The sequence below is a fragment of the Centruroides sculpturatus genome, unplaced genomic scaffold (genome assembly GCF_000671375.1).
Source record: "Centruroides sculpturatus isolate CEXI.00-Female unplaced genomic scaffold, Cexi_2.0 scaffold88, whole genome shotgun sequence".
Taxonomy (NCBI): domain Eukaryota; kingdom Metazoa; phylum Arthropoda; class Arachnida; order Scorpiones; family Buthidae; genus Centruroides; species Centruroides sculpturatus.
In genome coordinates, this window is record NW_019384431.1 from 438,284 (window position 1) to 461,615 (window position 23,332).

The following is a 23,332-nucleotide window of genomic DNA, read 5'->3' on the forward strand; positions in this document are numbered from 1 at the left end:
AGATACGAGAAGATTCCTCGTTAGTGGAGATGGTTCAAAAAATGATCGACGGGGGAGCTTGTATATATTTATATATATAAAGAGAAGTGTTAACCCCGAAGCTTGTCTTTGGCACGCTGATCTCAATAAGGCAGTGACAAGCAATCCCCTCTACAACAATATGAATCGGTGATGGATCATCTCTTTCCAACTCCCTCAAGCAGTTCGGACTAATATTAAATGTCAGTACTTGTCGACATGTTTGTCGAAACCAATCATGTTCAAGTTTGATCATCGTCGGCTCAATTTCATTTACTGCCTTTGGCTATTCCTCTATCTTCAATCTTTGAATATTTTATGCATAATCTTGTCTTTGTAAATGCCAAAAGTCTTTCATAACATTTTGTCTTCGTATATTTTTAAAGTGACGCGCGATCTATTTTTACTTTTTAAAACTTGTCTCGGCTATTTTATTAACTTTTATGTATCGTTTATTTTGTGCCACGATCCGTTTTATTTACGTTAAATCCTATATAAAAGGGAGATAAATGGCATTTTATTTTCTCCCTCTACAAATAAAATATGCCACATGATCCGTTGGCAATTTATATTTTTTACTATAATTTATATATTTAAAAAATTACATTTTCTCTTATTTTACTGTGAAATTAACTTAACAGGAATAATATAGAAATGTTCTATATTAACATATATATTAAGTGGAATATGCTCTATTACAATTCATATTAACATGTATATTAAGGAAATAAATTTCAAGAATATGCCGTGAAAATCGATTTAAGATCGTATACGATTAAGAAAATATCAATAAATTGGAAAATTTAGAGCTTAATTTTCTTATTTTCAGAATGATCGGTTACATAAAAATAATATTCGGATGGAGTTCGAAGAGTAATTTGTAAATCTGTAAAGTACAAAGGCAACTTCTCGCATGATTCGGTTAGTATGAGGAAGAACATGATTCGAAGCGATGGTTTTAATGACTCATGAAGTAGACTTTGTAAATATCCATCAATCACTTATAACTAAAAAGGTTTATTGATTAAACCTGTGTATTATTGACATACATCTCGAAAATTTGCCCGCTTTAATTTATCGTGTTTCTATTTACAAAGATGAAATTTCAATAAAGTCAAGGTCCATCGTAAATTTTCGTAGCTAACTGCTCATTTCTAAGTTCTATGACATTATCTATAACATTCATTAATCTTGTCGAGAAGCCAATAACATTTTCAACTTTATTACATGCAGACGATTCCATTGAACCTGATATTATTGTGATTGTAGTGGAAAATGTTATTCTCCCTTCCATCTTTTCTCATTTCGTAGCAAAATGTTGATGAGAGTTATCAACTATTTGACAACATTAAATATTTTCGTATAACCTAACTGAAGTGGAAATTATTCTATTAATTTCGACTGATCCCGAGCCAAAGGTGACAATTTCATAAATAATTGCTATAATATCTCTTCCTCTTCTTTTGTTTATTACTTCAGTTAAAGATAAAGAAAATATTGCTAAATTAACATTCTCTATTCATAATTATCTTAATTAAAATGATTATAACAACTTGGAATAAGAATATAGTAGAGCGTCGTTTATCCAAAAGCTGATCAACCGAAACATTGGTTAATCGAAAGTGTTCCAGTTGGACTGTGTTGTGCTGAATCGAACATTTTTGATACTAGATTAACTTCCAAAATATAAAAACAAAAAAAATTATATTTTGGAGTGAGATAAAAATGGTTGAAACCACTGTCCTAGAGAATAGGAAACTCCCATCATTCTTACCTAGCATTATCTTCTATAGGAAGTACATTGATGACATTATTTGAAGATTAAAACCTATCTCCTGGGTATGAATGATAATCCATATGAGTTCATGTTACAGGTTGGCATTGGGGTGCGCTACCTTGATCTGGATACCTGTTTTGTCAGTAACCAGATGTTTCATAAAATACAAAAAGAAATTTTGAGTTTCTTCTCATCTATACTATTATTATAAAGAGGTAATGTTTGTAAGTAAGTAAGTTTGGATGTAGCGGGTCATCTCCGAAACTACTCATCCAATTTCAAAAATTCTTTCACCAATATTTAGAATGGAACTTCAGGGTGGACATAGGCTGTATATTATTCCGTTAAACATTCATATAAATTAAAAGATATAATCTAGGTTAAGGCTTTTATGTCCAACAAATGACGCTATGAGTACGATGCCCTAAGTTTGCTTTTCTGTGAAAATGAATTGAAGCTGATCATCTTCTATCTATCTATATAAATAAAAACGTAATGTTTGTTTGTTCCTACCAATTCCTTTGAAATTTTGACACANTGAAAGATTTAAAAGTGTTTTTTGGAAATAAAGTCAAATAATCAAATTTTAAAAGGAATAAACACAATTAATTTCTCGAAAAGATACTAAATTTAATTGTTTATTGAGCCTAGGTCATTTAACATCATAAATTATCGTGATTATATTTAAATTTAAGATAATTATGATGATAATACCGTGTCGTTTATTAACATATTTTAAATCGACAACAAAGTATAGAATAAATCTATTTTAATGAAATTAATTACAACTATCGAAACGTTCATAACAGAGTCCGAAATTATACAAATAGTCTATGATTTCGATGTTTAATATTAATTATTTATATATGAAATTTGTGAAATTATAATTTAATATCTCTCCCCAGAGAATCTAAATTAGACTGTGGACGGGTGGGGAACATAAATTTTTCACGCTATTCTATCACAACGGTGGATAAGATCCACACCCTTTAAGTAAAATTACGTTCGAATCTATAATATCTTTCCCACTCCAGCTTAAACTTGTCAGTAAACTTTTACCACAATTTAAAAAATAATAATAATAAAAGTATCCTATATTTATACAGGAAATTTTTTAAACGATATTAACGAATATTATCCAATTAAAATTAGCTACTTAAAAGTATTTTTAATTAAAAAATATTAGAATATTATGTGATACTTTAGAAATCATTATATTCTTCCGTTCGAATGAACTTTTCTTGCAAAGGTTAACATTTACGGATGCAATAATAATGATAGCGATAATTCGCTTCACCATGCGCTTAATATTCGCTTTTGATACGTTATCTTATCAAAAACATTCTTATCATTGCATTGCTAAGTTTATCTTTTTTTCGATAAGAAATCATTCGGCTGATTTAATAAAAATTCTTAAAAATTTTTCCATGCATAATTTCAAAGATATATTTTTATTTATTTAAATCTAATGCTTAGATTCGTATAAATATTTTATGTGCAAAGTCTTATACTAATTAAATTCAATTGTTTTAAATTATTATAAATAATTTTTAGTGATTTTTTGGTACATAATTTATTTTTATATAATCAAAAATAAAATTTAAAAAAAACCCTATTTAGGTGTTACTAACGTGAAGAAAAATCCGGAAAACTCCACGTTGGCCATGTCCGAATCCACGATTAACTAACTGGTAGTTTTATCTACTCGGCTACTGTAGGGCACTTATTAGAAATAAGAAAATACTCTAGTTACTAGATACCGAAAATTAAATACTTATTGACTATACACGGAGTAACACTTTCGATTCCACACAGGCAAGTGCTATTGATATATGCTACCTATCGCGGTAATTAAGTGAATATAATATATATATTTTAAATTATATATATATTTTTTGTAAGAATTATATTTAGTTTATTATTTTCTTAATTATTTGCGAACAGATGGCGCTACGTGTAAAACCAGAAAACCGAATGTAGATAGAAATTAATTGATTTATAGAAATCCAACCGATATTTTGGAGTGAGACATTATAACATTATCAAAGTTGAAAGTATGGGAACGTAACTGCAAAGTTTCTTAGAAATTGATCGAACGGCCTAGGAGTGTATAGCGAACAAACAAACAAACATCCTCATTTATATATATAGATAAATAAATAAATAAATATTAGATGAGTAATATTAATATAAGAATGTATTTTTATGAACAGAATGAAAGTAACTTACTAATGATGGATTTGCAATATCAGTGCCCTTAATCCTTTCGATATTTAAAAATCTGTAAAAATAAAATTATAAAATAGAAAGTGGCATTGTTAGTTTATGGGGCATTTCAGGGATGCGTTATAGTTTCAAGGAGCCTCGGCAAATTTTAGTCATCGGGCCTGATGTACAGTGTTGACTTCAGATATTTTCCTTCGGAGGAAGATATTTTTTTTTTATAAAAGATTGATGGAGGTCTCAGGCAATTGCCCTTTTTTGCCTACAGGATAAACGCGCCACACTAGGACGCTGCTTAGTGGCCCTATGGGCGCCATATTCCTAAATGAGTCACTGAAAGTATTCCTTTTTTAAAATATTAATGTAATTCACTACAATCCTAATAATTTAAAATTACCAAAAATTAATATTATCGATTTTTAATATAGANATATATATATATATATAAAAAATAAAGTCAAAATAAAATAATTTCATGTCAGAAGTAAAGTATACTAGGTTTTTGGTAAATATCTCCTATATTTTCTTTATCATCCATTGGACGTAACTATAAGTTTCTATAGAGAAGGTTAGTTTTGAAAGATGAGTCCAAAGAAATTGAAGAGAAAGTTTTGATATATTGTTCTATAAAATGAATTCTGTTTGGGGTAAATTGTTTTCTCTTATCAATGGTTTGTCATGGGACCGTATAGATGAACCTTACAATCACATAATATAACTTATTAATTAAAATATAGAACTCTTCGATATTTTTTAAAAAAATAATAAATTTTTACAATTAATATAGCATCACATTTTATGAAATTTAAGTACGAAGAAAAATAATAATAATAATAATAACAATAAAAAGAATGATTAATGTAACACTCGACTTATATTTTAAAATTAATATAATGACTCGAATTAGCGAAGTATTTTTAATACATCAGGGCCCTTAAAAAACAAGATTTTAAGCAGAAAATTTAATGGTGCATTCAATAATGATATGACGAGGTCCAACGAATGAGATACATCAATGAAGCAATGCGTCAATAAGCTAAAAGTTCTTTGATGGATGGACTCTTGGCTTTCTGATTCTTATGCTTAAGTACCTCATTTCCTTCTTCGCATGGCTTTTATTCAATATGTGAGTCTATATATGATTTAAGATGCGAAGACAACATGATAAACTATATTCTTTTCTGTCTGCATGGATTTGAATGCAAATATTTGGCATTCAAACTATGAGATACAATATCAAAATATATTTTAAACCAGGAAAACAGTAAACATAAAATTCGAAATTCGCTTTGATATTTAAACATTTATGCAATAGTTTTATTGTAACAATATTACAGTAAATCATTCCTGTATTAAATAAAACAGGATATAATTATTTTTAAATATTTTTTTAACGTTTTATATCTCGATTTTTACTGTGGATATTAAAAAGGCCTTTTTTCTATGCTCGTCGTGGGTTCGACCAGGCCCACAATGGGAGTTTTTTTTTTTAACTGTTTCCACTCTGTGGGGACTAAGAGGGCCTTTTTTAGCAAGCTCATTATGAGTTCGACCAGGCTCACAATGGGGTAGCCGAGTGGTGAGATTCGGAGATTTGGGACAGACCACCCCTAAACATGAATTAGAAATTATAAAAATTTCTCTTACAGATTTCATATCAGAATTCGATACTTTCTATACTTAGATATGTAAAGTATGTTTAAAATTCATAAGTTTGTATGCTTGCTATAGATTTTTTTTTTAAGTATATTGTTTTAATTTACAAATAAAATTTGTAATTAAAGATAAAAATAAAATAAAAATGTATAGAAAATTATCTATCTTTAAAAAAAACGCATCCTTCGTTAATGTAACTCAATAAAGCGAATAATTTCTTTTATTGAGTTATACTGGCATATCAATTGACAAGTACAGAAATCTGTTGTCATTAATTTATTCTTTCAATAAAACAAACATTCACTATAATTAAGCTAAGTGGAAAAGAAATATCGTTCGTTAGATTGTCTTCGGTCTTCCAAATTCTATCCTTCTCACAAACATTGTCCACTCATCAGTAACTGTCCTCTTTGTGGACACACTTGTCTGTTAAGGGATGTCAACCATTTTGTTGACATCCCTTTAGTAAACAAAATGTCTTTCTTTTTATTTCTCTGTTAATCCAACAGTTAAACAGCTTAAAATCCTCTATCGACCTAAGCAATTAATCCTTATTTTTTTATTTTAAATGTTACATCGAACGATTCATATTTTTTAGCATATTTTAAAAAGTTAACTCGAGAGCATTTTTTTTAAAATTGCATTTTATACTTTGTAACACATAAAATTTAATATTCTAAGATAAATTAGACCCAATAATAAATTTGCTATTAATATTATAAATCTTGTAGATGTAAAGTCTTACGTAAAGGTTTATTTGAAAATTATTTTACGCGATTTTTATAAAGTAAAACAAATCACATTAACAAAGTGTAGCGGCTGTTAACGCTCATCAATGTCATAAACACGTGTTGCGACGATCAACCAATCACAAGAATGAAAACCTGTTGATAATGTATTACGCGCCATGTGCTGTTAAGAACGTCATAATAGAATGGAATGTAATTGAACAATATATTACGTAACTGAAACACCCCGAACAAATTTCGTAAATAATCGAAAAAATAAAAAAAAAATTTACGTAAAATAAATATATATATATTATATATAAAATTAATTTTATATGAAAAATGAATAAAAATTTTTAATATTTANCATTGAAGAATTATTTGTTATATACATTAATAATTGACATAGAAGTTTATGAGTTATAAATTCGAACAATATTCAGCATTAAAAGTTTAAAATTGTCTTAATTACATTTCCAGTTATTTAATTTCTGTAATTAAATATATATTTGATAATATTAATTATAAAAGTTATATTTTAAACTGTTAAACAGTCATTTGATATAAAAGATAAAGCAATTTCAAATTGAAAATTATATTATTTAATATTTTGCTTTGCAAAATCTGTATCTTATAGCATTAAAAATTATTAAATTAGATTTTACATAGTAAAATAGAAAATATTATATATATTTAAATGTTTATGTCTACTTTATATGTAAATCGCCTACATTAAAAATTTACATTTAAAAACATAAAACACGACGTATCCATTGAGATAAACATTCATCGAATAGGTCGAAGAATAACAATTTTTAATAATAAAATAAAAAAGATACAGTCACCCGGAGTTTATTTCTAAACTCAAAGTGAAGATTAAAAAAAGGGTGGTTATATATGACAAGAAATGTATTTTGAGTTACATATAATATTATCCCATTTTGAATCTCTTCTTTGGTACGATTTGCAGATACATTGATTCGACCCAAAGTTGTCTTTCTGTTATGAACAGCCGGTCCGAAAGATCTAGCTGAATGCGCAGTTAAAAAGAAAATTTTCTTTTTATTTTCTGTCTAAAACTGTTCTGCATCTCTACCTATCCTTCTACTGTCTTCTGACGCTCTGTTGCATTCGTTCTTCATGGTTGGTTAAATCCAAACAGATGGTGTCTTCTTTATTTCCGTCTGAAAGATATCAAATTACATGATTCTATATGGCTTATCTTTTTTTTTTCTCTAGTAAAAAGCAGAAAATTCTTATTTACGATAGGTATGCATTAAAAAAACTATCGCTATTCGCATAAAAACTCACTTATCCTATAAATAAAGAGAAGAAAAATTTGGCATATATATATATATAAGTATACTAGGTTTTTGGTAAATATCTCCTATATTTTCTTTATCATCCATTGGACGTAACTATAAGTTTCTATAGAGAAGGTTAGTTTTGAAAGATGAGTCCAAAGAAATTGAAGAGAAAGTTTTGATATATTGTTCTATAAAATGAATTCTGTTTGGGGTAAATTGTTTTCTCTTATCAATGGTTTGTCATGGGACCGTATAGATGAACCTTACAATCACATAATATAAATGAAAGTGGTAAATGACATCATATTTTTCAAACCAACAAAAGAAACACATTCATTAACAAATGAAAAATGTCGAAATAATTAAAATTACGTTAAAAAAAAATATATTATTTTTTAATTGTTTTTATGCATTTTATTTTTCTTTCGAGACAAGTTGACAGTGCGAGTAAATAAGAATTTATTTTTAAAAAATAATAATAACGAAAAATTCGATCGTCAAGTGTCATACTTTCTAGCTTGTCAGGCATTCAATGCAAGCGAAGAAAATTGCTTGAACAGGAAAACTGCACCGATTTACCAGAACTTTTATAATCCGTACCAACAAAAGCAAAGTATAATAGAATATAAAAAGTTTTGAGATACAATTTTGTATAAATTAAAAAAAAAAAACATATTATAAAATATACTTTGCATCAGTTCTAAAATCCGAGAAGTTCTGGTAAAGAAAAAAGATGCATTCTAGGAGCTTAAAATTGTATTTTTGGTTGGAGAAATCGCTTAATTATTATTATTATTTTTTTTAATTTACATAGATTTATAATAAATAAACTTATTTAATATTAGTTTTTTTTTTTTCTAAAATTTCACTTGAATATTTGAAATCCTTAATAACTTTTCAATATGGCAATATTAAAAAATTTTTTAATTTGTAAAACCAATAAGCCAATAAATATAAACATTGTAAGATTTGTTATAAATAAAAATATGAAAAATATAATCTAATAGATTTAATATATACTTAAATATGTGTAGATCTAAATGTAGACCTAATTAATCGTTCCTATTGTGATATTTCTATGCTATTAATCAGTTAAGTTTCAGCTAAACTTATTTTGCTTGTATATATATATATATATATATATAATATTCAATAAATAATACAAATAACAATTTAATATACATAAGCATTTAATTATAGAATTATAATAAAATATTCTGCAATAAATAAAAGTACATTGAAGAATTATTTGTTATATACATTAATAATTGACATAGAAGTTTATGAGTTATAAATTCGAACAATATTCAGCATTAAAAGTTTAAAATTGTCTTAATTACATTTCCAGTTATTTAATTTCTGTAATTAAATATATATTTGATAATATTAATTATAAAAGTTATATTTTAAACTGTTAAACAGTCATTTGATATAAAAGATAAAGCAATTTCAAATTGAAAATTATATTATTTAATATTTTGCTTTGCAAAATCTGTATCTTATAGCATTAAAAATTATTAAATTAGATTTTACATAGTAAAATAGAAAATATTATATATATTTAAATGTTTATGTCTACTTTATATGTAAATCGCCTACATTAAAAATTTACATTTAAAAACATAAAACACGACGTATCCATTGAGATAAACATTCATCGAATAGGTCGAAGAATAACAATTTTTAATAATAAAATAAAAAAGATACAGTCACCCGGAGTTTATTTCTAAACTCAAAGTGAAGATTAAAAAAAGGGTGGTTATATATGACAAGAAATGTATTTTGAGTTACATATAATATTATCCCATTTTGAATCTCTTCTTTGGTACGATTTGCAGATACATTGATTCGACCCAAAGTTGTCTTTCTGTTATGAACAGCCGGTCCGAAAGATCTAGCTGAATGCGCAGTTAAAAAGAAAATTTTCTTTTTATTTTCTGTCTAAAACTGTTCTGCATCTCTACCTATCCTTCTACTGTCTTCTGACGCTCTGTTGCATTCGTTCTTCATGGTTGGTTAAATCCAAACAGATGGTGTCTTCTTTATTTCCGTCTGAAAGATATCAAATTACATGATTCTATATGGCTTATCTTTTTTTTTTCTCTAGTAAAAAGCAGAAAATTCTTATTTACGATAGGTATGCATTAAAAAAACTATCGCTATTCGCATAAAAACTCACTTATCCTATAAATAAAGAGAAGAAAAATTTGGCATATATATATATATATATATATTTTAAATGCAAGCGTACTTATATGCTACCAATTTAAAAATATACGGCATAAAGTAAAATCGATAATGCTCAACTTTTAAACAGTATTGCTATTAATCATTTTTTTTACGGGAAGAATTAATTTAACAAACTTCCTATCACGAACAGTATGTGGCTAACACATTTATCCCATCTTAAATTATCTCTTTCAACAATCCTAGGCAGGTGGCTATGTTATACCTTATAGATCACTGCGGGGATCCCCGTTTGGTGTTGACATAAACGTACCAATCCGGAGATGTATATCACCTGCGGTGTCCACAATGATGACATATGTACCGGAACACGCTTAGATATATCATTCCAAATCTCTTTGTTACTCCTAAAATATATATATTATTTTTTCTTACCGAAAATCGATGCCATTACGGGGTTAGAAAGATAATTTTCTTTTTAATCATAACTTCCCCTCGGCCTTTTCTATGGTACAAGTTTATAAACATGTAAAAAGCTTTTATATAAAGCAGTAACACGCCTTTAAATACTTCGAACGTTTCTTATAAAAAAAAAAATAAAAAAAAAGCATTGTTGAATGGAATGGAAGAAACTTGTAGTCTTTGGACTGCTGTGAGTNCACAGTCAAGATTTGTCATACGAATCACTTTGTCTCCCCACCTCATCAACTTTTAACCAAAAAAACATAGTATTGTCAATACTCTAACAACCAAATTTCAGAGTGAAAAAAACCGTGTCCCTGAACACACCCACACCCTGACATTTATGCATATAAAACACAAACTTCAAAAATTTTTGAATTTCTGGACGTTTCAGTGTTTTTTTATCTCAAAAATATAAAATCTTTGGTAGTTCATTTTTGCCAGGTCGTCATATTTTCCTGGACTTTAAAGAATTAAAAGCTAGCAGCTTTTTTCTTTAGTAACATGTCACATAAGGAACAATTGATTTACGTATAGTTTATTAAACGAAATGCATTTCGGGTCTTAATGACTCGTTTTCAATCCTAACACTTTACAAAAAAAAAGATATTTGAGCCCTATATAAGTGGCACCATCTGGCGTGATAAATATGCATTACTTTATCAAGATGTTATACTTATATATTGATCTAACGTCAGCCAAATTTGGCGACACTTTAAATAAAGGAAAAAATCAACTAACTTTACAAAAAAAAAGATATTTGAGCCCTATATAAGTGGCACCATCTGGCGTGATAAATATGCATTACTTTATCAAGATGTTATACTTAAAGACTGATTGTTATATATTATAATCAATTCCCTATGTATTTTGTTGTTGTTATATCTTAAACATTATCAAAAGAAACCCCATTTGACGTAGTGTCATGTTACTTAAATGATATACGGATATACGATGCGGTAATAATGACTGATGATGCCCAAGCGTAAAAGATTTGATAGAATTGGCAGATGGACAAAGACCTTAAGACGATAAAAAGAGATGGGTATATAGCATAACTCTAAGTTTTATCATATATCATTCAATAAATTGTCTTTTTCTGTTGATACAAGTACTGGAAAAAGAAGAAAAAAGAAAGAAAAAAAAAAAGACTAAAAGAAATTGATGCTGATAGGCTAGAAAATAGAACTAAGTGATTTACTATCTGTGTTATAAAAAGAAGGTAGAAGATTTAACTTTTTTCTAATTTCGCTTAGAGTTATAACTTTAAGAAGTTTTATATTTTAAACTTTCATATATATGAAATATTATTCATTGCAAATAGTTACATTAGTTACATTTAAACAATGATATTTTCGATTTTTAAGTGTTAGCATTATTGTTCTTTTATCTGTCTGACATCTGAGAACAGATAAGACAGAACATCGAATTTGCATGGCACTAGAACTGAAAGAAACGGAAATATAAGGACGTCTTTTAAAGTCACTTAGGCGAGTAGATTTAAATTTCAGATTCTTTGGTTTTGAAGAATGGCCTAAAAGTCTTCATATTCTAATTGGAACTTGAGCTCGTCCGACGATTTAAACGACATTTAATAGTACTGAAAGAATGGAAACTTTGAATCGCTAGCTTGGTCTGTCGACATTCAAATGAGTGTCGTTTCCACATTGGATAATCTTTGAAATTTTCCATTTGTTTTCTCCTTTTCTCTCTCGCGCTGTAAATGTCTTTGTTGAATATCAGTGTTGTATGTAAACTTTACGCAAACTTTGTATTACCATTACATTGTACTTTTAAGAATCTTGGTATATAAAAGATCCCGTGTAAAATCGATAAGTTTTCCTCTACTCAAATAAAGCCGTTTAGTTATTTTTCACTATAATATGTACCAAAATCCATAATGACTTTGATATAAGCAGGGAAAGGCTTCGTTTAAAGCCTTCGATTTACTGCAAAAGCATTGGACGAAAATACATTTATCTCCCTACAACACATTATTACAACGTAAAAAACGGATAAAAGTTCAAAAACAAATTTGAAAGAAAAAAAGTTATGGGTTGGTCGATTCTCTGAAGATTAATAAAAATAGATATATTTTTCCTTAATTCCGTCTTGCAGTTTGAAAAAAAAAAATAAAAAATACATATATTACTCAAACGAGGATAAAAATAGAAGTTTTATCACAAATCGAACAATATATCTGTCAGGAAAAATAATTTCTAGTAATTTAAAGGTAACGTCCTTAACAGAAATCCTTGAACCTACTAAATTCAGTTGTAAAAGTGTATCGGCGACATTATAAAAGTACATATTCACCCAAACAAACCGAAATAAATCATGTTTGTGTAATCGAGTGATCGAATTTTTCTGGAATATTTTATGACGATTCGGTTTTTATATCCCATAAGAAAAAATTTCTATCTTCGTTTTATATACCTAATAGATCCAGTCGATCAGACAATAAAACATATTGGAGTGTGTTCATCCATTACTTGCATCTGTCTACGTACTGATCCCAGTAACCGATGAAACATGACTGTATCGGTTTTCATTCATGAATGTCATAACAATAAAATAGGTAGTGCAGATGTTCATCCACGTCCAGAATGATGAAACCTCTATCTTTGTTACACTAGCAACATACGACACGCTACCTCAATACGCACTCTGCTCATTCTATCGCTGCTTTTTTACATTAAAAATATGAACATTATCCGGTTTAAAAGTCGAATTTATGTATTCTAAATTATCTATAATATTGTAGACATTATTCCTTTTTTTTTGTGTAACTTTAGAATACTTTCGTAAAATTAAGAACTAAGTCACGTAATAAATTTTAAAGTCGTAATTTATTGAGGGAATTTTAGCTGTAAATTTATTTATTTATTTAAACATAAGACCATATATAGAGTTTAAATTATACAACAAAGAACTAAATCTAGGATCTACTACTGTCGGTTAGAAAATTTATGGAGTAGCATTACCATTTTTAATCCATTTATTTATTTATTTTTATTTGTTTTAAAGTTTAAGCTTTAAATCCTTACTACATTTTTAAACCACGTGATTTATACCTTTATTATTATCCTGTAAATATAGTAGACCCTCGATTTAACTGATTAAATTAGGGGAAGGGAATGTCCGCCATTTCCGAAAGTGCGTTAAATCGAATGTGTTTTAATTAAAAACGTACTTATTATAATATACGTTGATTTATACACGAAAAATATATGAAAGTAATATATTTTTCTATAAATTTAATAAATTTTAAATATATAAAGAATTATTTTAAATTACATTTTTTATTGTTGATATTTTGTAATGAGAGAAAGAAAAATATATAAAATTACATTTTATAGAATAAGAAAATATTTATAAAAAAGAAGAAGAAGAAGAAAAAGGAATTATAATTTCATTTTTCAGTTGAAAAATTCATGAATTTTAAATAATATAAATCTTATAATCTTTCCATTGAAGATGCATTCAATTGTATTTTTGATGATAAGTTTATTCATTTATTCATTGATAAATTGTTCATTCGTTTAGCTTAAAAACTCTGACTTTTTATAGAAAACTGTAAAATTTTAAATGCTTTTTTATCATATTAATATATTAATTATTATTTAAATTTAAGAATTTTTTAAAATAAATTATTTATACAGTAGATCTCGTTTTACGACGACTCATTTTAAAACTTATTTTACTCTTTAAATTTTTTATTATAACCATATAAAACGACGTATTTAAGTTATTTGTAAGTTGTAAGTCACGTGTATATAATATTACGTAATTAAAATTATTTTTAGGAACGTAATCTCAGTTTACAACACTGATCTTATGAGAGAAATATGGCTCGCTTTACGACGACCTTTCAATTATCAATTAAAAAGTGATTTAATTATTTATATTTAATATAGAATTTATATTTAAAAATATACATAAATTTTCCATATTATTTTCTTATTTAAAATGATTTTTTTTTCTATTATTTTAAGATAAAATAAAAATGTTTAAAAATAGTAATGTTTCTCATTTTTATCAGTTCATATACAACAGAGATTATTATTATTATTTTTTTATCATTCCCTTTAATAGATAAAATTAAAATAATTTATTTCATTATTTAAAATATAAATATTTTAAAAATATTCTTTTATTTAAACTTTGTAAAGGAAGATAAGTATCAAAGCAATTTAAAAATTTTTACGCGTGAAGTAAGAATGGCAACAAATAATTTTTTTTTTCTTTTTTTTTATCGTTTTAACCTCGTATCTTTAGGGAAGATTGATAACGAAAGCAGAATATCATTTATGGTAGATAATTTAACGTAATAGACGTCGTTAAAAGATAAAATATATAAAATATGAGATAGAAATAGGTTAGAGGGAAAAGAACTATCCATAGAATATAAATAAGTGCAACTCCGGTCGATTTTCAACGTTTGCTTTTCTTATTAAATACAGAAGAAAATTAAAATTATTTACTAAATTAAAACTCTAATAACTTATAATATATAAAATTGTGTCTTAAATTTGTATTTCTTTTTTAAAATCCAATCGTTATATAAAGAACGTGCAATTCCAGACCTAAACAGCTTCCATAATTGTGTCTTTTATGTATAAAAAATATGATATAAGTTATAAAAATTAAATTTATTTTTATAAATTTTATAAATAATTAAAATAAATATCTTTCCGAACTCATTAATCTTTTTTGTATATTTAAATTTTAACTGTATTTCAGATTTATTTGAAAATTTTTAATCTATAACTGACAAACATGTATAAATGTCAATTAAATATAAATATTTTTCAAAAGTTTCTAAAATATTTAAGCATTTCTCTGACGATGCGAATAATTCCGATAGAAATTATGATTAATTTTAATTAAAAATCTCTAAACCATTTAATTAAAATAAACAATAAATTTTATTTTAAATAACAGGCTGAGCTAAAAGTCACATTCTGATTTATTTTAACTGTAAATTTTGTAAAAATAAATAGAAAAACAGACTTTGATTAGGAAATTATTTATTAGTTCGAATAATTTTTTTTTCTAATTAAGTTTGAAAAATTACATTTATTAAATGGCTGTTTTCACGGTATTTGTCATTACTTTGTGATTGTTTATTTCTTGTGATGTATTTTAACTCATTCAAAATGATGAGCTTATTGAGAATATCAACATCTCGCTCTTTTAGATGACACTATCGGTGCCATATTCAAATTCTAATAACTTATAATATATAAAATAACATTCTAAATCTGTATTTTTCTTTAAATCCAATCGTTATATTAAATTATAGATAAAGGAATTTTATAAACCTTCTTTGCTGCTGTACAAGGTTATGTGTAGATGATTAGAGTATACATTTACTTTATGAAAAATAACATTTGCTCTATTATATCTGCATTTGGCCAGAACTTCGGACCTAAAGAGCCTTTACAATTTAGTCTTTTATATAAAAATATATGATATGAAAGTTATATAAATTCAAATTTATTTTAATTAGTAAAGAAAAATCAGTTTTTATTTGTTTTATTCTTATATTTTTATGACTTTCCTAAGGAAGTAAGCTCTATATTTATGACTAGTCTAAACCCCTTCTCATATCTTTTAGGTCCTGATTAGAAGTATTTGGAGATTTCGTGGGCACTGTATATCTCCGAATACAGAATAGGTAATTTCAATAAGATGATTTCCACAATTGGTGCATAATTACCCATAATAAACTTTTATAAGCATAATCTCAACTGAGATTAAGCCAACAGTTTTTTTCTAAAGTAGATTTAGTCAGTATTTCAGTAAAATTAAATATATAACTAGAGTTTAAGCTGGCGTATAATATATATAGGCCTATATATATATATATATATATATATATATCCATTTTATTCTGTATACAATATTCCTTCTGCTCTTTGAACTTCTTCAGTGTCTGCATTTGGCGATTTTACGACTATAATCCTGGATGTAACGTTCATTCCTGTAAAGAATTACTTGAAACGGGATATACCATTCGCGTAATGAAGATGTGATTCAAAATTACAAGGTTTATTATGTAACTTGAACAGTTCAAAATTGCATCGCACCTTAGAGATATTAAGTAATTAGTTTCATTACATCAAATATACAAACAATTCAAATACTACACCACTATTACTGAGTTTTTAATGTATGTAGATTTTAAAATTAATATATAAAAAGAAGTATTATTATAGAATATTTGGTTAATTAATTATTGGAAATAGAAAAAAAACAATAAATTTAATAATTGGTATAAATCTGTCATTAAAATTGCTTGTAAAATCTCTAACATAAGAGATGACTTTGTTTGTTTCTTAAGTTATTTCATATAAATTATTCATTTCAAATTAAAATATAGGCCTTATTGGAAAATTAATTTAATATGTATTTATTATAACAAATCTTTCGATAGATTTTATTTATAAATATTTTAATACAATATACTACTTAGGATATTACTAAGAAATGTTTTTGTTTTCTGATATGTATTAAATGCTACTTAAATAATTTTAAGTATTCTAATATATTTCGTTACGTCTAAATTAAAATTTTAAATTATTAAATAATATATATTAAATTTAAACAGGTTTCTATTCTTTCCTTTATTATTATTATTCAGATTTTTCACTAGGCAGCGGGTGTTCCTCTACCCTATAGGAGATTGAGCCACTACATTTGTACCTTTCTTCCTGTTCTTTGTATTTTTCTCTGTCAATCCTCTGTCCTTCTTGCTTTTCCTCACTTCTTCAATCCACGATTTCCTCTTTCCTTCATTATTTCCCAATCTGGCACCATCTGAGGTATACGTTTTTCGTGCTTCATGTATTTTATTACAATTTAAAAAATATATATTAAGATACTCGTAGAAATTTATATCTTACTTTTTGAATGAATAAATGATTTACAATAAAAATTTTATATTTTATTTGTTTATTGACATTACTTCGTAGCATATTTGGAATGCTTTTTTCTGATTCTACAGAGAAATTTTGACATTTTTTCTGATTTTTGCCACCATTATATGCTTTGTATGTTTTATATATATATATATATATATATACTTGATGTTCACNGTTACAACGTACTGCTTCATACAAAAAAGAAAAAAAGGGTGGAAGGATAAGTGTTGCAAATTGGTGAATAAATTAAACCAATAAATAAATATTAAAATTTTAGCATTACGACATGAAGCATAATAATAATATACATATGCCAACATCCGTCCTCTCTGAATAGTCATAATCCCAAATTCGCAGCATTTGAAAATCGTTCAAATTTATCCTTAGGAAGAGGTTTGGTAATCATGTCCGCAATCTTGAGTTCTTTCCGACATACTACTTAGGATATTACTAAGAAATGTTTTTGTTTTCTGATATGTATTAAATGCTACTTAAATAATTTTAAGTATTCTAATATATTTCGTTACGTCTAAATTAAAATTTTAAATTATTAAATAATATATATTAAATTTAAACAGGTTTCTATTCTTTCCTTTATTATTATTATTCAGATTTTTCACTAGGCAGCGGGTGTTCCTCTACCCTATAGGAGATTGAGCCACTACATTTGTACCTTTCTTCCTGTTCTTTGTATTTTTCTCTGTCAATCCTCTGTCCTTCTTGCTTTTCCTCACTTCTTCAATCCACGATTTCCTCTTTCCTTCATTATTTCCCAATCTGGCACCATCTGAGGTATACGTTTTTCGTGCTTCATGTATTTTATTACAATTTAAAAAATATATATTTTTTTACTCTTTCCACTCTGTGGGCACTAAGAGGGCCTCTTAAAGCAGGCCCATTATGTGTTCGGCCAGGCCCACATGGGGCGATCGGGTGGTGAGGGCTGGGGCCCGACGTATCCGAACAATCACAGCCCGAAAAATTCCTGGGGATTCTTTGACCTGTCCGGATTCGATCCCAGGTCCACCAGAGCGGTAGGATGCAACCTTGACCCTCGGCTATCCGGCCTATATGGGGCGATCGGGTGGTGAGGGCTGGGGCCCGACGTATCCGAACAATCACACCCCGAAAAATTCCTGGGGATTCTTTGACCTGTCCGGATTCCATCCCGGGTCCCCCAGAGCGGTAGGCTGCCACTTTGACCGCTCGGCCATCCGGCAGTCTGCTTTATGTATCAATATATTGGTTTGGCGAGACATTGGTTTCTAATTGCAATTATCAGCGCCTTGTTTTGATAAACGTATATTGTTTATAATGGTAAATATCAATGTTTCAATATTGGTCTTAATTACTGTATACAGTTGCAATAATAAGTCAAATAAAGTAACCAGAAACGGTATTAAGGGCGGCTCGAATTAGAACCTTCAAAACTGCATCCATCTCTGCACCATTGTGGATGTAGTCACCAGTGCTGTTTATGAAGAGCTTCTAGCTCTTCATCCACAGCTCTGGTGACTAAATCAAAGCGTTATACCAAGGCCTACACACGTTATTGTATTGATATGGCATTGCATTATCTTAGATACTGTATCTAAGACTACAGGTGACTACATCTAAGAGCATGTACACAATGACATCGTGTATCATTGTGTATACATGTACGTAAGTGCGTTTGTCACACAAATGTTTTCCTTGCACTTAATTATTCTTTATTTATTTATTTACAAAGATAAGAGAAGGCCCGGTTCTTCAAGCTCCCTCTGGTTACACTAGTGTCTGGTAACAAGGCGTACAGCCTAATTTTTTTGAATTTCTTCTAATTAATATCTCATTCAGTTTTTAATATAGTCAAGCAATTCTTTTATATAATAATAATTATTATTTACGTGCATTTCTATGACTAATTCGTTGTTACTCTTGAGAATTAGTTTATTAAAAAAAACTATAAATTATGTTTAAAATTAATTTACACGAATAGAATATTTATAATTGTTAATTTTAATTATGTAAAATTTAGCCGAAATTATAACTTTCTTTTTTTTATTTTAGGTTTAATAACCATACAGGCCTAAATAATTGTGAAATACGATAAATTTTCGGAGCAACACATAAGCCATTATGTATTAAATTAACCATTCAAGGAAAATGGCACTTAGTAAAAGCACTTATAATCAGTTTTTTCTTGATTATATTTAAATAAATCAATGTTTAAATACAATGAAGACTGTTTATAATTATTTTTTACACATATAACAAGCAACAACACTTAAATTTTATAATATTTCTAAGATTATGGATCTCATTACTCAAATTAACATCGGATAACATTAGTGCAATTTTAAATTTTTCTAGAGAAAAATAAAATCAAATTAAATATATTAAAATAAACAGGTAAACACAAAAATTCCAGTTAGAATGAAAGGGAAATCTGCAGATTTCATTTCCTGACACGTGATAGTCTATTATAGATATGAGACGGAAACTTCCTGATACAAACTTCCAAGCATAATTTTTTATTATAATTTTACAGTTACATTTTATTTAAAAAAAACTGGTCTATAATAAAGAAAATTACCATAAAATGTAGAGTTTGTATATTATTTGCCTAGAATTTGCTGAAAGTTCTCTACAATAGGAAACAGAACCATACAGAAAATGGTAAGTGCTTTATGTATACAGTATAAACATACTAAATGGCTGTTCTTATCTGGAAAATTTTTTATTTTATTTTCGAAATTCTTAATTGGAATTATCAAATATAATTATTCATTAGGAAACGCAAAGCATTATTATTTATTATGGCATTTATATACCCACTTCGTTTGGTTTGATTAAATAGCAATGCAACAAATAGGCGAGAGGGATGACTTTCTGTGAGTAACTCTATGAAAAACTAGCCCTTATCAGTGTGTTAATTAATAATAATTTATCCAGTTACTGTTAAGCTACAGTTTTGTAGAATTTATGTAAGAAAACGATTGAACTATTGTATACGAACAATGACATTTAACAGTTAAAGCACTGGTTAATACTAATAACAATTAAAGCGTTATCTGCCACAAGTTGAGGCAAATAACGTGAAAAGTTGGCAGCTCTGTCATGAAGAAAATATCTTATTTGCTTCTATTATATAAAACATTTACCATGTATGGGGCTGTCCATAAATTACGTAATTTGGATATGGGTGGGTGGGTTTGTAGATAACCTTTGCAATGCGTTACAAGCGTTTGGTTTGGTTTATTTGTTTACGGCAACGCGACAATTGGGCGATGCATTTAATGAAAAATCATCCCTATTTAGGTGTTACTAACGTGAAGAAAATCCGGAAAACTTCACGTGACCAGCTCGTTGACGAGGTAGAATCCACGACCAGTGTTCACAGTGACGTAGCGTGGGTGTCATCCGCCCCCTTATTTAGGTATCTCAATTTAAAAGACTAAAATTCAGTTTCGTCACAGAATAAATAATGAAAAATTCCGTGCTCATTTCAATCGGTCCGAATCGTAGGTGCGACAAAAAATATGAAATGAAATGGCTTAAATTTTTACAAGATATTATTATTATTTATTGTGAAATTTTGCCGCCCCCTAAAAGTGCCCCCGAGGCGGTCCGTCCCTGCCTCCCCCACTACGCTACGCCACTGAGTGTTCAGTGGTTTTATCCACAAGGTTGTGCCACAATATAACCTCGACAGTGCAGACATGTAGAGTCTGTTATGACGGTGTAAACTAGTTTATACCACTGATCAAAACTATAGAGAATTCTGTTTTGCCCCGGTTTCTCCTATGTATTTGTCATTTATTTACTTAATGAATATAAGGATTTATACGCTTCCAATAACTTGGAAGAGTGTAAATCCTTGTATTGTACTCTTCCACCATAGGCTAAATTTGTGTTTGATTCGTCATTTCTATTAGTTCCTTGGAAAAAAAATAACCATAAATTATTAATTATTGATATTAACTTAAATAATAAACATTTATAATATACTATACAATAAAAATAAAACCAAATATCAAATAGAAAATTAAGTTTATGGAGTTTAAGATAAAAATGCTTTAAAATCTCAAATTTCTCTTTTTACTATAATTAAATTTTCCATAATTAAAGAAATTTCTAGTAATTGAAGTTAGTTTTTTTCATTTTAAATGTCTTATTGCTACAGTATTTTCTAAAAATTCTATTGATACATTCTGAGGCCAATAATTATGATTTCTACTGTAACTTTTTATTTGTCAAAGTATTGTTATGTAAACATTTGTAAAATATAGCATCTCATGGCACTAAATTCTAATAAAACGTATTTAATCAATTGAATTTTAAAAATAAAAACTTATTGTAAACTTCGTTTTGTTATCGGTTATCAATATATCAGTTTGTACTTTAAGATTAAAGTCAAAGTTTCAAAGGGTAAAAGCATACCCTTTAAGGGAAGATTAATTACAAATGGGACATATAAATTTACTCTAATATAACATTAAAAATATTTACTTTTAAGAAAAATAATGTAATTAATACAGAATTTAATTTATTACACGTTTAATTATAAACGACTCTTTTAAATAGAATTATAATTCAAAATCTTTTTTATTTTCCCGAATTTATTACACGTAAATTTTTTTACATACATCGATTCTGTTTAAGCTGTTGTTATAGGTAACACCTTAAACAGAAAAGAAGCCAGTTTGAAGAAAACTGGTCCCTTGTCGCGTTATTAAAAAGGTAAAGATACCACCTGCCGCTCTGAAGGATCAGAGTTCGATTTCGGATCGAATAATTAGTAATAATAATTTGTTGCTCCTCGCCATTGTTTACCTGGCCACAATGTGATACAGAAAAATCCTCTCTCAATGTACAATGAGTTAATAAAATTGTAAGATAAAATAATTTTAAAACCATAATTCTAAAAACGGTATATTTCTAGAAATATACCTTTTTCTAGAATTATTATTTTAACTTATTTAATAACTGACCTCATTGTTTTTAATTTTATAATTTTAAAACCGTAAAATTCAAATGTGACAATCACCTGGCATGTCTTCTTATATTTTTAGTCATTGTTTGTTTTCTGGAATGTTCTTTCTCTTTTGTCTTTCTGGCTTTTGTGCCCAGAGGGGGTAACAAACTCAGCGGGAGTGAAGGGCTATATAGCTATAAAACAGATAGAAGGAAACGGACACATTTTTGCACGTGTAGTACGGTATCACGTTTAAAAATTTCGATGACGAGAAGAAGGATCGACTGACGAAAACACGATATCGCCATGTTTTACCATCTTCGGAGCTTACAGGTATTTTTCCGACATTGACCTTTCTCGTTTCTTCTTCCTTCCTTTTATTTCCTTCGCCTTAGTTTTGAGATTGGTTAAAGCATTGCGGTTATTACAATTGTGTAACAGAAATCGCGAAATAAACTCTTGTTTCTTACTTTATGACCTTTGTTGGGGTTCTTTTGCTAATCTGAACATGTGTTTGGGCAGGCCCACAATGGGGCTGCCAAGCGGTGAGGAACGGGAAGATATCCAGGATAGACTAGTCCCAAAAAAAAAGCCTGGCGCAAAATGAATAATATAGAAGCAAACTGATCGAAGGTGACATCGAATGAAATTCGTTCCATCGTTGCAGGGTCGATCATCGGCTCAACTTCACTCTATGTCATACCCTTCGACGAAAAGTAGGCGGTTCCTTTGATGACTCTGATCCAACAATTGGTATTTTCGGGCGCCGATGGGCGACGCTCATGCTCAATTGAAAGTTTGCGAGAAGAGAGCACGCGCTATAGGCTACAAAGAAGTCTTGCACGTGTCTGTTCTGTGATCGTGGTTTGTTTCAATTATGTTTTCTTTATACGGGGATTACGAAACAGAAAACTGTTTGATAGATTTATTTTCGATTCTTTTTGTCTTAATGGGCACTAAAAGGACCTTTTTTCAGGCCCACCACGGATCGGCCAGACCCACAATTGAACTAAATGGTGAGGAACGGGACCCGACACATCTAGAACATACCACTCACGAAAAATTCCAAGTGTTGCTCCGAGATTTGATTC